The sequence below is a fragment of the Ambystoma mexicanum genome, chromosome 1q, assembly GCF_040938575.1.
Source record: "Ambystoma mexicanum isolate Mex_15411 chromosome 1q, UKY_AmexF1_1, whole genome shotgun sequence".
In the NCBI taxonomy this organism is placed as follows: Eukaryota; Metazoa; Chordata; class Amphibia; order Caudata; family Ambystomatidae; genus Ambystoma; species Ambystoma mexicanum.
The window spans coordinates 563,375,540-563,389,012 of record NC_090922.1 but is presented as its reverse complement, the minus strand read 5'-3'; the positions used below and the strand labels follow the sequence as shown (position 1 = coordinate 563,389,012).

The 13,473-nt window shown below is 46.6% G+C and overlaps 1 protein-coding gene across 1 annotated transcript in view; it reads right to left on the bottom strand.

Moving 5' to 3' along the window:
- The window catches only part of LOC138521699 (apolipoprotein C-II-like), a 50,469-nt gene extending 37,286 nt beyond the window's left edge, over window positions 1-13,183 (bottom strand). The window contains exon 1 of the mRNA XM_069634718.1: window positions 13,045-13,183. The gene's annotated coding sequence lies outside the window, so the exon portion shown is untranslated. The remainder of the gene's footprint in view (window positions 1-13,044) is intronic.
- Between the last annotated feature and the right edge of the window lie 290 nt (window positions 13,184-13,473).

Below are 13,473 nucleotides of genomic sequence, written 5' to 3'. Positions count from 1 at the left end.
ATGACTCCATTGTCCATACCCTCTTAGTGTTCACCTATAAATTGAATATTAAACCTGGGGCTTATGAGCAATAACTTCATTTATTTACACTGTCGATTAGAGACATGTGTGGATTATCTAAATAGCACTAAAGGGGAATACTGGCTAGGCCAAGGGCTAAGATAATCAGGGCAAGCTCAGCAAGAGGTTAACTTAGGAAATGAAGGACAGGCAGAAGCAGAGGTCTACCGCACGTCCTTCCTGCAGAGTGGGGAAGAAACATTTTTGCCCCCCAGTGATCACTGTCACCATTCTGTATTGTGTTTAGAAAGAATCTTGTCCACGTATGTGGTACCCGTAATGTATAGTTATATACTCGGCTCGTCTGGTCCAAACCAAATAACCAGGAAAAGAGTAATTTCAGCGTGTGTCAGTGGATGCCTTTGCCTCTGCATTCTCTGCTCCTCCCACTCCTGCGTTTGACTCACACTCTGACACAGCCCTCTCTAACCTGCATCTTTCTTGCTCCAACATTCTGGACATCCTTGCCCCTGGCATGATAATGTGTCTGAAGCCTACCTCCAAGTGCAACTCTTGGTATGACTCTGACCTCGCCGCCCTGAAACGCAAGTGCAGGGTGGATGAAAGGAAGTGGAGGGCTTTGGGTGCATCCTCTGACAAACTGGCCTTCTGTCTGCTCCAAAGGCAATACAGACTCTGTGTCCTGTCCAAGAAAACGGTCCATATCCAAGCCCACGCCACTGCGCATCTAACAACACGGCCAAACTCTTTAAAATCTGCAAGGAGCTGGCCAATCCTACTGCAGTCTCCACCTCTCCTGTTCCCTCCCAGGCTCCAAAGGCAATACTGACTCTCTGCCCTGTCCAAGAAGAGAGTCCAAATCCAAACCTGTGCCTCTGCAGCCTCTAACTACACGGCCAAACTCTTTAAAATCTGCAAGGAGCTAGCCAAACCTTCTGCAGTCTCCACCTTTACTGGTCCCTCCCAGGCCCTCTGTACGGATCTGGCTTCTCACTTCACCACTAAAACTTACCACATCCTGTCCTCGCTATCCTCTCCCTCTCCCTCTATCTCTCGCGCCCCCCTTCTGGCCACCTCTCCTTCTCTTCCTCCTTTCTCCTCTTTCTCTCTGACAACACCAGACAATGTTTCTAGACCAGTTGATCTATGAAAGTGACATACAAACAGGTTCTCCGCAGGTCCTCCCGAACCATCAAGGACCACATTGACACCATCGCTCCATCCTTGGCTGATTTCTGCAATCACTCTTTCACCACTGGATCTTTCCCCTCTCTCCTCAAGCACTGCCCTGTGCACCCCCTCCTTAAAAAGTCTTCTGCCAATCCTATATGTCCAGCAAACTATAGCCTGATCTCTATCACGCCTCTCCTGGACAAACTCCTGGAATAACTGTCCATCTCTGAGCTTACTCTCCACACTGAATCTGTTGGTTGTTCCCATGAACATCAGTCTGGCTTCAGAGCAGCCAGAGGCATGTAAACTGCTCTCCTGAACACCAGTGAACATCTGCTCTCTAATCTTGACTCCACCCTACCTTCTGTCCTCATCCACCTTGACCTATCCTCTGCTTTTGACACAGTCAATCATGCCATCCTGATCAAGCGACTCTGTGAGAACCTGGGCATCACGGATCAGGCCCTGGAGTGGTTGACCTCCTTCCTCCTAGACCGACCCTCGCAGATCCTACTTGGGTCCTTTCTCTCCACCACCTCTCTCTCCACATGTGGTGTTCCCCAGGGGTCTATCCTCTCAGCCTGGCTCTTCAATGTCTACTTGTCCCCTTTGGCCCACATGATCTCTACTTTCTCCTCTAACTTTCAGTGTTATGCAGTTGATGCTCAGCTCTCTTTCAGGTTCCCCTCAGTCACCTCTCCTCTCTCGCTCATTCCTGACTGTCTATCTGCAATTCAGGATTGGTGCGCCTCCAACGATTTCTGCCTTAATGCCAGTAAAACGGTGTTCCTTCTCATTGGGACCCCTGCTCCCGCTTCCCCTCTGTCAATCTGGCTGCCCTCCTTGGGCCCTCTTCATTTGCCTTTGTGTAAGGCAAAAAACCTTGGTGTCATCTTCAACTCCACTCTCTCCTTCTCTCCTCACATCACAGACCTTGCCAAGAAGGCCCACTACCAGCTGCACCTCCTCAGAGGTATTCTTCCTTTTCTCACTTTCCACCAGAAGCTCACTGTCTCCACAGTCCTGGTTCTCTCTAGGCTGGACTACTACAACAGCCTCTTTCTCAATCTGCCTTCCTTCAGCCCAGAAATCTCTCCACTGGCTCCTGGAGGCTGCAAGGATCAAGTTCAAGACCCTCTGTATTATCCACAAGGCTTTCACGGGCCGGGGCCTGCACTACATCCAACTCTCTCTCTTCCAAAATACCTTCCTTCTCGAGCCCTTCGCTCAGCTACCTCCAACTCTCGGAGGGTCAGATGCTTCTCCAGGCAGAGAGCGGGGGGTATATCTCACTCCTCCCAGCCCTCTCAAACCTGAGCCGGAACACCTAAAGTTCCGGAAGCAGCTCAAGACCTTCCTTTTCTCCTTTGCTTTCTCTCTCTCCCTCCTCTGCAGACCTACCTGTCTTCTGTTTGACTGGTTGCTTGGATACCCTCAGGGTCTCACTGGGTACCAGGCTCCTCCATGACCAGTCTCCCCTGCACTGCCTCCAGGCCTACCGCACGCTTAGGGAATGTAACTGTAACTGCTACAGTCCCCTGCCTCCTTGCACTTACTCAGAGCTGTGCCACCCTGGCTGCACTTACTCAGAGCATTACTGCCCTGATTGCACTTCCCCACTCCCTCTCCTTGGCACTTCCCCCTGAAATGTTGCATTGTCACACTTGCACAATCTGAATGACACAAGGCCTAGTAAGATCGTTGTCTTGTCCCCAGAAACACGTGTGTACAGGCATGTTATAAATGACATATCATATCATATCATGATGAGAATTGGACCATTCGGAGATGAAGTTCTAAACTTTTAGAAGCCTCTCATATTACATTTGAACATGTGTTTCATTGTTCACAGGAGATGCCTGTTAGAAGGCTGCCATTATGGAGTGATGTATACTCACATGCTTCTCTGTGGCTGTGTAAGCGGTGGTCCCTATTCCCACCTACATTCTAGATATTGTGTGCATAAACGTGCACTAAATGTGAGTGTTTGGTATTTAGAACGAGGATAGTGACTATTGTTCTATTTATATATAGCCTCACCGAGTAGCTGAAATGGCCAGTATTTTACATCAAATTGTGTGCACATTACAATGCAATAGGAGAGCATTCATATAGTTAGACGTACGCCCAACCAATCAGTATTAGCACGACAACCACGTTTTTTTTTACTCACTCTGATGTCGTTGTCACAGGTTTAGTGAGTACAGGGCAATCTGTTTTTTCACCATCAAAAGGTATTACTGATTCCACACCACGGGTAAAACACCCCCACATGATTTTACAGTTTACTTAAAATTCACAGTAACTATACCTATGGTTCCTGCTATTGTAATGAATGTTATTTTCATTAATTGTTTCTTGTTATGGGAGTACTAGGGCTAGGAATCATACAATATGGGACCATCTGGAGTCCTGTATGTCATCCGGACTTAAACTAGACCATCTTTACTGTATAGTAATGGTGGCTCTATATACATGCTATTCCATATACACGTATTTCAACCGGTCTACTTGGGAATATACCCTTGTCACATTATGTGAAGAAAATAGGGAAATACAGAATTACAGACTCACCAGGGTTTGCCTGCTGGCATTTTCATTCAGACCAAGTACATCTGTTTTCATTCTAAATATCCATCGCTGTTCCCTCTTGAAAACTTGAAAACCATTGTTGTGACGTCGCCACCTCTTCTTGGGACTTTCATTTTTTCCAGTATTGTCCATGTCAAGTCATTGTTTGTATGATTTGAGTTAAAAAAATGTTCCACCATTTGAGCTGTATGTTTTTTAGTTCTTATACAGGATCTGTGCTTTCCGATCCTGATTTTACTGGCCGAGATGCCATCCCAATGTAGTTTAGTCCACAAGGGAACGTGAGCAAATAGATCACTTCTGAGGTGCTACAATTCATAAAGGACTGTTGAACCCATGGGAAACGCCATCCATTATCTATGGAGGTGCTTTGCTTAGTTAGAGGGCATACCGTACACTGTGTACAAGGGGAATGTCCCGTTGGTCCTGACTGATTCCAAAGTGTCCCTTCTGTGGGCAATTAAATCTCTGGGTATGAATTGACCAGTGAGTCTCTCAAATGTTTTCTTTGCGCTATGTAAAATCTAGGAGTTGGTATGGTGCTTTTTCCCACATTCAATGGGGGCATTATTTCAGAACCTCTTTTTTTATACGGTTCACAAGGGGCGAATAGCGAAAGACTGACATGATTTTTTCATCCGTGATTTTTCGTGATGGGTGCTGCATGAAAGTGGTCTCTCTAGAGATATGTCTGGCTCTTCCAGACCACTCGAGGATGTTTTTGGCAAAGGGATTGTTAGTATTATAAACACTGCAGTCCTTAAATTCAGAAACACATACATTCATCAGGTTGGGGGTAAACGTGGCCCCCATAGCAGTACCTGAGATGTTTTCATAGTAGTTTTCTCCAAAAATTAAGTAGTGTTTAGTTAAGGCAATTTCCGCTAATTGCCTTACAAACATGACAGGTATCTCTAATGGTGGATTTTTCCCCCTAATATCTTGTCAATTACTAACAGCGTTTCCTCCTGGGGAATTTGAGTATATAAAGCCATTGTATCTTTCATGTATGATTTCATTTTCAATACTTCGTCTGTGAGGAAGAAATCCACAAAATCAGAGAGTGGCTCCAAGGTGGAGCCAATAGCAGACACAATGGCCCGACCTGCTGGTGGGTCAAGCCCTTTGTGTACTTTTGGCAGCACGTAAATTGCTGAACATATTGGATGTTGGAGGCTAAGGCAATCACATTCCTTACGATTTATGTATCCCTCGTTAACCGCTTCTTCTGTGATGGGATTAATGAGTCTCCTTACTTGCAATGGGATCCCCAGCTCGACGCCTGTAACTTTTGTGGTCTGTCAAGAGAGCTAGTACCGTGTCTCGGTATGCTGCAGTTCTATAATCACAGTGGCACCTCCCTTATCAGCTTTTTTTATGGTGACAGATTTGTCATCCATCATGGATTAAAGGGCCACCGTCTAATTTTTGGCTAAAATTACAAAGGTTGTGTCTCATTGATGCTCCAAGTGTTTCAAGTTTTTGAAACATAGCTTTTTCAAACGTTGTAGATTCTGCACTCCCCCCTGATGGAGGTGAGTAACAAGTCGATTTATTCTGTAGGCTCATGGCACTAGTAGGTTTCTCAAATGTAGTATCCCCAAAGTATTGTTTCAGCCGAATGTTTCATATCAATTGGGTGATCTCCATGCGAGTTTGAAAGGGATCGTACTTGACAGAGGGTACGAAAGATAAACCTCGTTCTAATACCCGAGTTTGATCCGTGTTGAGTGCAATGTGTGATTGATTCACGATTAGGGAGACTGAGTTACTCGAAATTGTCCATATTGCTAACGCTTCTGATCCCTCTAAGGGTTTGGTTGCTGGTTCCACCCACGGCCCCTGCTGCAGGTGATTTGCAGTGAATTGTCTTGCCACCTCTCCTGCCATCTTCCTCTCCCTCTGCCTTGTTGGAGTAAAAAAGGCATGGCATTTCTGTTCTGATTGTTGGAATTTTCTTCTTGGAAGTGAATGCTTCTATCTGCGAACTGCTCTATTGGACCATTCATAGAAGGACCTGCATTACTCCCATCTGAGCTGGCGCTTGAAAACGTCCAATGTTCTGGTCTGGGATGTGTTTTAAAGGGGCAGCGTTTTTGATTGGCACTTGTGTTGTTGCTCTCACCATTGCTATTTTGTTCCTCATAATATGTGTTGGAAGTATATGGATATATTTCTTCATGGGAAAATGCAGCAATGTCCTTTTTGAATTTAATAATTCCCTACACTCTTTCCTAGCTGCATTAAGTTCATCTAGACATTTTCATAGTTTGCCAGAATTACCTGTTTCTCCAGGGAGTCTCGTTTTGATTCTATTTCACCCATTAATCTTTCAGAGACGATCTATGCTGTACTTATAATTAAGAATCACCAGTCCTTGGTGCACTGATTAGCAATATAGCTCCAGTCCTTGTGGAAGTGGAGCTGATGAAGAAACACGAGTGGTTCTATCTGTATTATGAGGCCATTAGGTGTGGTGTGCAAAAGGAGATATTGCCTCATTATTGCACCATGTTCAAATTAACTTTTTCCTGAGAATCTCGAGTTCGTTCCACTCATCTCCAGAGGCGCTGCCACCCGTTGGTATATCCAAAAACTAAAATGGACCGGTTCCAAGTATCCCTTCCACCAGTTCCACCGGATAGGCCAGGTAGTTAGTTTCGGCCATGTTGGTTTTTACTTTTAAGGACTGTATAATTTATAACCAGATAATGATTTTCCCAGTCTTCTTATTTTCTTTCCCTTAGATTACAATGATATATAGAGTAATATTAATATTAAACTACAGGTAAGCAAATCAGTAGTTATTTATACCGCAATAAATTCGGAAGTGCATAGCCCGTAAGGCACAAAACACAAATAGGACCCTACACAGGTCACTAGACCGTAACCAAAGGCCACAACGTTTATCACGTTTATCACAACGTTTATCACACATGAGAGTTCAGGTTGCAATTCTTGCTTTCAAAATTACATTGGGTAAATCTTGCTGTTCTTACCCTCCAACATTCGCTAACTAAACTTTCTGCTGTAGCTCACCCTAGTAACTGGTGGTGCGTCGCTTATCTAGGGCACGGGGATAGTGAGAAAGAAACTGACCCTAAGATCTTTTTCTAAGCACAGATTTTATTAGACTCATAAAGACACGGCTATGCGTTTGCCCCAAGATTTAAAAAAAAAACGATTATACCAGGGTGTGAGCACAACAGGAGTTTGAAGGAAATGTATTTCAACCTACATATCTGCTCATTGATTAAAAAAAGAGATTTTTATCAATTTATTTTTAAAAAAACACAATCGTCTTCTGGTTGTCTAGATGGCTAGCTAGGCTATAATGGTCGACCGGTTTCAGTGGTCCTCCGTTGCTTGTCTTCCACTTTCTTCAGGACCCAATATAAATCGTTAATCTTAATATCTATGGTCGCTTACAGACTTCCATAGGGTCAAACAATACATGTCTCAACCCTCCGTCCTACAGAGGAAACTATACCCAGTATAATGAAAAAATTAAGAAAATATCCTGTTGTAAGGTACACTTCGAGTTGTATGACACAGTTTCAGGTCTGGGGTAACAGTTTATGAGATATTGAGCAGGTATTTTAGGTTACCTGGTATTTCCCTGCCATATCTGCTTGCAGTTTACTTGTCTAGAGGTGAACTCTCCTGCCTCTCATTGCTTGCCGCTTCATGCATGGGCAATTTAATTACAGCAGGGATTTTCCTGGGGAAGGGCCTTCAGAGTTATTTTACTTGACTTCTACCTGAAGGACAGCATGCGATGGGCACTCATAGTCCTTTACTTGATCCTCAGATCATATTTTTCCAGAAGCAAAAAAGATGTAGGCAGGACATGAGCAATTCCTGAGTTTAGATTGTGGGTGCTGAATTCCGGCCCATGATGGCTGCAAACATGTGGCTCCCCTACTTGGCACGTCTCCCCTCCCCTGTTCCCCGCACTTACGCGATCTAAAAGACACAGGGCCTAGTAAGATCGTCGTTTGTTCTCCTTCTGTTTCCCCCTCCATGTCTTGTCATGCCTAGAAACACTTGAGTACAGGTGCCTTCTAAATGACTTACCATATCATATCATCATGTCCGATTTTCAGCATACCCTCCATTAATATTCATGAGATAACTTTGCATAACAGGTTTCTAAATGCATGCAAATTTATTTCATGAATGTTAATGAGGTATTTCATGAAAATTGATACCCCTGGTTTTAATAGACTATTTGTATCCATCCCGATTTTCTCGAATAAGATCCCATCAAGGGGTAGACTATGGTGACTTCTGGTGATGCTTGGCCTTTTTTATGATTTAGTACTCTTTGCAAATTGTCACATGGTCCTCAGTACTTAGGTTTTCAGAGTGTGCCGGCCAAAGCAGTCTAGCACTTAACGTGTGTTACCCCAATGCTCTGGAGGATGGACGTCGCGTGTGGTGAAGAACTCAACCTCTGAAAGGGTCTGGTGGTGCGAGAGCTTTGTGGTGGAATCTGCATAAGGATGAGGTGGGGTTCTTATTCCTCTTTGGACTGGTTGGTCCCTGAAAGCCTAGATACTGGTGGGGGTCTCACCACTCTGCATGGCCTCATTAGTCGGAGAGCGCGTGTGGTTCTTAGATCTACCCTGAAAGCCCCGCAAAGGTGATCTTGTAGATGGTTCTCTTGCCCAGGGTCAGCAAATCCCCAGCTGTCACCGGTGTTTCTGGAATGTCTGTAGGGTGTGGCAGTATAATGGCAGGCACTATTGGGGAAGATTCTGTGCCGGCATGGTGATTTAGGGATAGTAGGCTGAGGGTTATAATGCATGTCATAGGGGTGACATTCTTTGAGGGGGCTACTGAGAAACAATACCATTTATTCTAGCCGTATGATAGCGCCATACTAAGCGTTCTATTACTATAGGGGCATAAGGGAGCAGTGACACAATGACAGAGGGTCTGGTGCTATTGATCTGGTGCTATAAGGACACAATCCCTGGCTCCAAGGCTATAGGAAATGGTGTAAAGTTTCAGTGCTATGGTTTCTTTTGTCGAAGGGGATAATATTATGGAAACACAAAGATATAGGTTGTACTAATGTGTACACGTGGCTTTAGAGCCATAACCCTAAAGGTGAGTTCTAGTGCCATTGGGACATAATATTGGCATATGCTTGTGAATGTATTATAAGAACACTGGTTCAGGTTTAATGCTTAAAGGACCCTACTGGCAAACAAAGCTCTCATTACCGGCACAGGCATTGCCGGATACCGGCAAAGGTACAATGTGTTCTGAGGACAACATGGGTATCTGGGAAATGTAGTCAGTCCTTCCTTCCTTCCTTCCTTCCTTCCTTCCTTCCTTCCTTCCTTCCTTCCTTCCTTCCTTCCTTCCTTCCTTCCTTCCTTCCTTCCTTCCTTCCTTCCTTCCTTCATTCCTTCCTCCCTCCCTCCCTCCTTTCCCTCCCTCGCTCCCTCCCTCCTTCTCGCCTTCTTTCTTTCCTTCCTTCTTTTTTCCTTCTTCCCTCCATCCTTCCCTCTCTCCCTCCCTCCTTCCTGCCTTCTTTCCTTCCTTCCTCCCTCCCTCCCTTCCTTCCTTCCTTCCTTCCTTCCTTCCTTCCTTCCTTCCTCCCTTCCTACATTCCTTCCTTCTTTCCTTCCTTCCTTCCTTCCTTCCTTCCTTCCTTCCTTCCTTCCTTCCTTCCTTCCTTCCTTCCTTCCTTCCTTCCTTCCTTCCTCCTTCCCTCCCTCCCTCCCTCCCTCCTTCCCTCCATTCCTCCCTTCCTCCCTCCCTCCATCCCTCCCTCACTCCCTTCCTTCCTTCCTTCCTTCCTTCCTTCCTTCCTTCCTTCCTTCCTTCCTTCCTTCCTTCCTTCCTTCCTTCCTTCCTTCCTTCCTTCCTTCCTTCCTTCCTTCATTCCTTCCTCCCTCCCTCCTTTCCCTCCCTCACTCCCTCCCTCATTCTTGCCTTCTTTCTTTCCTTTCTTCTTTTTTTCCTTCCTCCCTCCATCCCATCCTTCCTTCCCTCTCTATCTCCCTCCTTCCTGCCTTCTTTCTTTCCTTCCTTCTTTTTTACTCCCTCCCTCCCTCCCTCCCTCCCTCCCTCCCTTCCTTCCTTCCTTCCTTCCTTCCTTCCTTCCTTCCTTCCTTCCTTCCTTCCTTCCTTCCTTCCTTCCTTCCTTCCTTCCTTCCTTCCTTCCTTCCTTCCTTCCTTCCTTCCTTCCTTCCTTCCTTCTTTCCTCCCTCCCTCCCTCCCTTCCTTCCTTCCTCCCCCTCCCTCCCTCGCTCCCTTCCTTCCTTCCTTCCTTCCTTCCTTCCTTCTTCCCTCCCTCCCTCCCTCCCTCCCTCCCTTCCTTCCTTCCTTCCTTCCTTCCTTCCTTCTTTCCTCCCTCCCTCCCTCCCTTCCTTCCTTCCTTCCTTCCTTCCTTCCTCCCCCCTCCCTCTCTCCCTTCCTTCCTTCCTTCCTTCCTTCCTTCCTTCCTCCCTCCCTCCCTCCCTCCCTCCCTCCCTCCCTCCCTTCCTTCCTTCCTTCCTTCCCCTCTCTTCCTTTTTCTTTCTTTGCCACTGTACATCATGTTGCAGTCACTTGGGGGTGCTAAGAGGTGTGATGTTACAGGTGCACTGTGGTTTGTTATCCATCACTATAGGGCCACAGTTAATATGCATACATCACTCTGGGACCACTGTAATGTTTGGGTCACTGCGGTGTGGACATGGGCACATGTGTTAACCTTCTACAGATGTCCCTTTTTATCTGACCAGTCTGTGCTCAGGACACTGTGCTGTGTAGGTTAGTGTGATGAGAGTACTTCTATATGACCTGGGCACTATGGGCTATAGTATTTTGGGAGCTCAGTGTGATCGGGGTACAGTGCTTTTTAAGCTGAATGGATAGGGGTACATTGCTATATGGGTTGAGTGCAATGGGGAACAATGTTATGTGGACTATGTGTGATAGTGGCATTGTTCTGCATGTGCTGAGTGGCCTATGGGTTGAGCCTCATCGGGGCACAGTGTAATGATACACGCTGGGCACAAGGCTACACAGGCTGAGAGTGATGGGGCACATTGCCAGATGGGTGGAGTGGTTACATGTCTTTATAGCAACACGTTTTATGTAGAGTGAAAATTTTACAACGAAAAACATAACACATTTTTTGGTTGTTTTTTTGTTTTATTGGGGGTCCCCCCAAACCCCTGTTTCCCACCCCCCCCCCCCCCCCAAAAAAACACCCCAACCGTTTCCCCACATGATTGAACCCTTTACTCCACCCCCACATACATGTTCATTACGTTTTGTTGTTGTAAAGGTTTCGCCCGGTATATGCGCATGTATACATAAGATTGATTTTCGTTATAAAGGCTGTATACGGGTGGAGTATGAGCTGGGTATTATGCTTTACGAGATGACTGTCTTAACAGCACGCGTGCTATGGAGGGTCAATGGTATATGTGCACAAAGTGCTGTACACATTGACCAATATAGCTTTATAGGCCGAGTCTGAGTTATATTGGTTGAGTCTGATACTTGCAATGTGTTCTAGGAGTTCAATGCGATTGGGGCATGGGGATATACGGGCTGAGTGTGATAAAGGCAAAGTGATATTCAGATTGAGCGTGATAGAGCCATGGTTTAAGGTAAAGTGTGAAGGGGCACAATGCTTTAAGGATGGATCTTGGACGGGGGCACAGTGCTGTGTAGCCTAAGTGTGATTGGGCACCACGTAATACGGGTGGAGTGTGATAGAGCGTAGTGATATATTGGTTGGATGCACATTTCTGTACAGGTTGAGGGTGATGCTCTATTGGTTTACTGTGCTAGGGCACAGTGGTGTATGGACTGAGTGCTGTGTGGCCACCATTTTATAAAGGTTGAGTATGAGATGTGCACAATGCTGTGAAAGTCGAGCTTTTTAGGGGCTTGCTTTTTAATAGGCTGAGGGGGGAAGTGGGACGGGGCTATCAGGCAAAGCGTACTATTGGGTACATGGGATCGGACCACTTAATTTATGGGCCACAGTGCACTATGAGGAGAGTATGAAAGGGGCACAGTGCTGTATGAGTAGAGTATGAAAGGGACACAGTGCTGTATGAGTAGAGTATGAAAGGGCCACAGTGCTGTATGAGTAGAGTATGACAGGAGCACAGTGCTGTATGAGTAGAGTAGGAATGGGGCACAATGCTGTATGAGTAGAGTATGGAAGGGGCACAGTGATGTGTGAGTAGAGTATGACAAGGGCACAGTGCTGTATGAGTAAACTATGGAAGGGCCACAGTGCTCTATGAGTATAGTATGACAGGAGCACAGTGCTGTGTGAGTAGAGTAGGAAAGGGGCACAGTGCTGTATGAGTAGAGTATGGAAGGGCAACAGTGCTGTATGAGTAGAGTATGAAAGCGGCACAGTGCTGTATAAGTAAAGTAGGAAAGGGGCAAAGTGCTGTATGAGTAGAGTATGACAGGGGCACAGTGATGTATGAGTGGAGTATGGAAGGACCACACTGCTGTATGAGTAGAGTATGACAGGGGCACAGTGCTGTATGAGTAGAGTAGGAATGGGGCACAGTGCTGTATGAGTAGAGTATGGAAGGGGCACAGTGATGTATGAGTAGAGTATGACAAGGGCACAGTGATGTATCCGTAGAGTATGGAAGGGCCACAGTGTTGTGTGAGTAGAGTATGGGACGAGTATTGAGGGGTCACAGCGATGTATGAGTAGAGCATGACAGGGGCACAGTGCTGTATGAGTAGAGTAGGAAAGGGGCACAGTGCTGTATGTGTAAGGTATGGAAGGGGCACAGTGCTGTATGAGTGCAGTATGATAGGGCACGGGCTGTATGAGTAGAGTATGGAAGGGCCACAGTGCTGTATGAGTAGAGTATGGAAAGAGTATTGAAGGGTCACAGAGATGTGTGAGTAGAGTATGGGAGGGGCACAGTGCTGTATGCGTATAGCATGACAGGGGCACAGTGCTGTATGAGTAGAGTAAGGAAGGGGCACTGTATGAGTAGAGTAAGAAAGGGGCATAGTGCTGTATGAATAGAGTATGACAGGGACACAGTGCTGTATGAGAATGCCTGCACCACCCATATAGCAGGCTGTACATTAAGTGGGACACTTCCTCCAGCACCCAAATCCCACACCCGGGTCCCTTTGTCTATAGTCTCCAATTAGCCCTCGGTGGCTCTTATCAATCATTAGTCACTATTCCTGCCCCTCCCCCAGCCAGTTCCAAGCGACCTTCCTCTCGGGCCCCCAATACCCCTTGGCGCTTCCTACCAGGAGGTGCCTCTACTCTCGCCGTCAGCCGCTGCCTCTCGCCTCTCGCCCCGCAGCCTCTGCGCCGGCTCTCGGCCTTTGGGTCTGGGGCGGACGGAGTCCTTGCACATTCACTTGCTCCAAGAGGCGAAGATAAAATGTCCAATTGACAGGCTGACCCTTGCCACCGTTCCTAAGTCCAAGCAAACATGGCAGAGTGGGGGCAGTATTTACTCAGACGTCAGCGGACAAGGGGCACAAGAATCAGATCACAGGACGGCTACGTCTGACATGCCAGGCGCAAAGGTCTGCGCAGTCCGGGAGGGGTGGGGGGGGGGAGGAGGGCTTGGACACACCGAGTGAGGTGGAATCTGGACCAGGGCGATTTTGAGGGAAATTGGGGTTTTGAGCACAGACCAGACCACTACTGTTGCTAGCATTTATACAGGA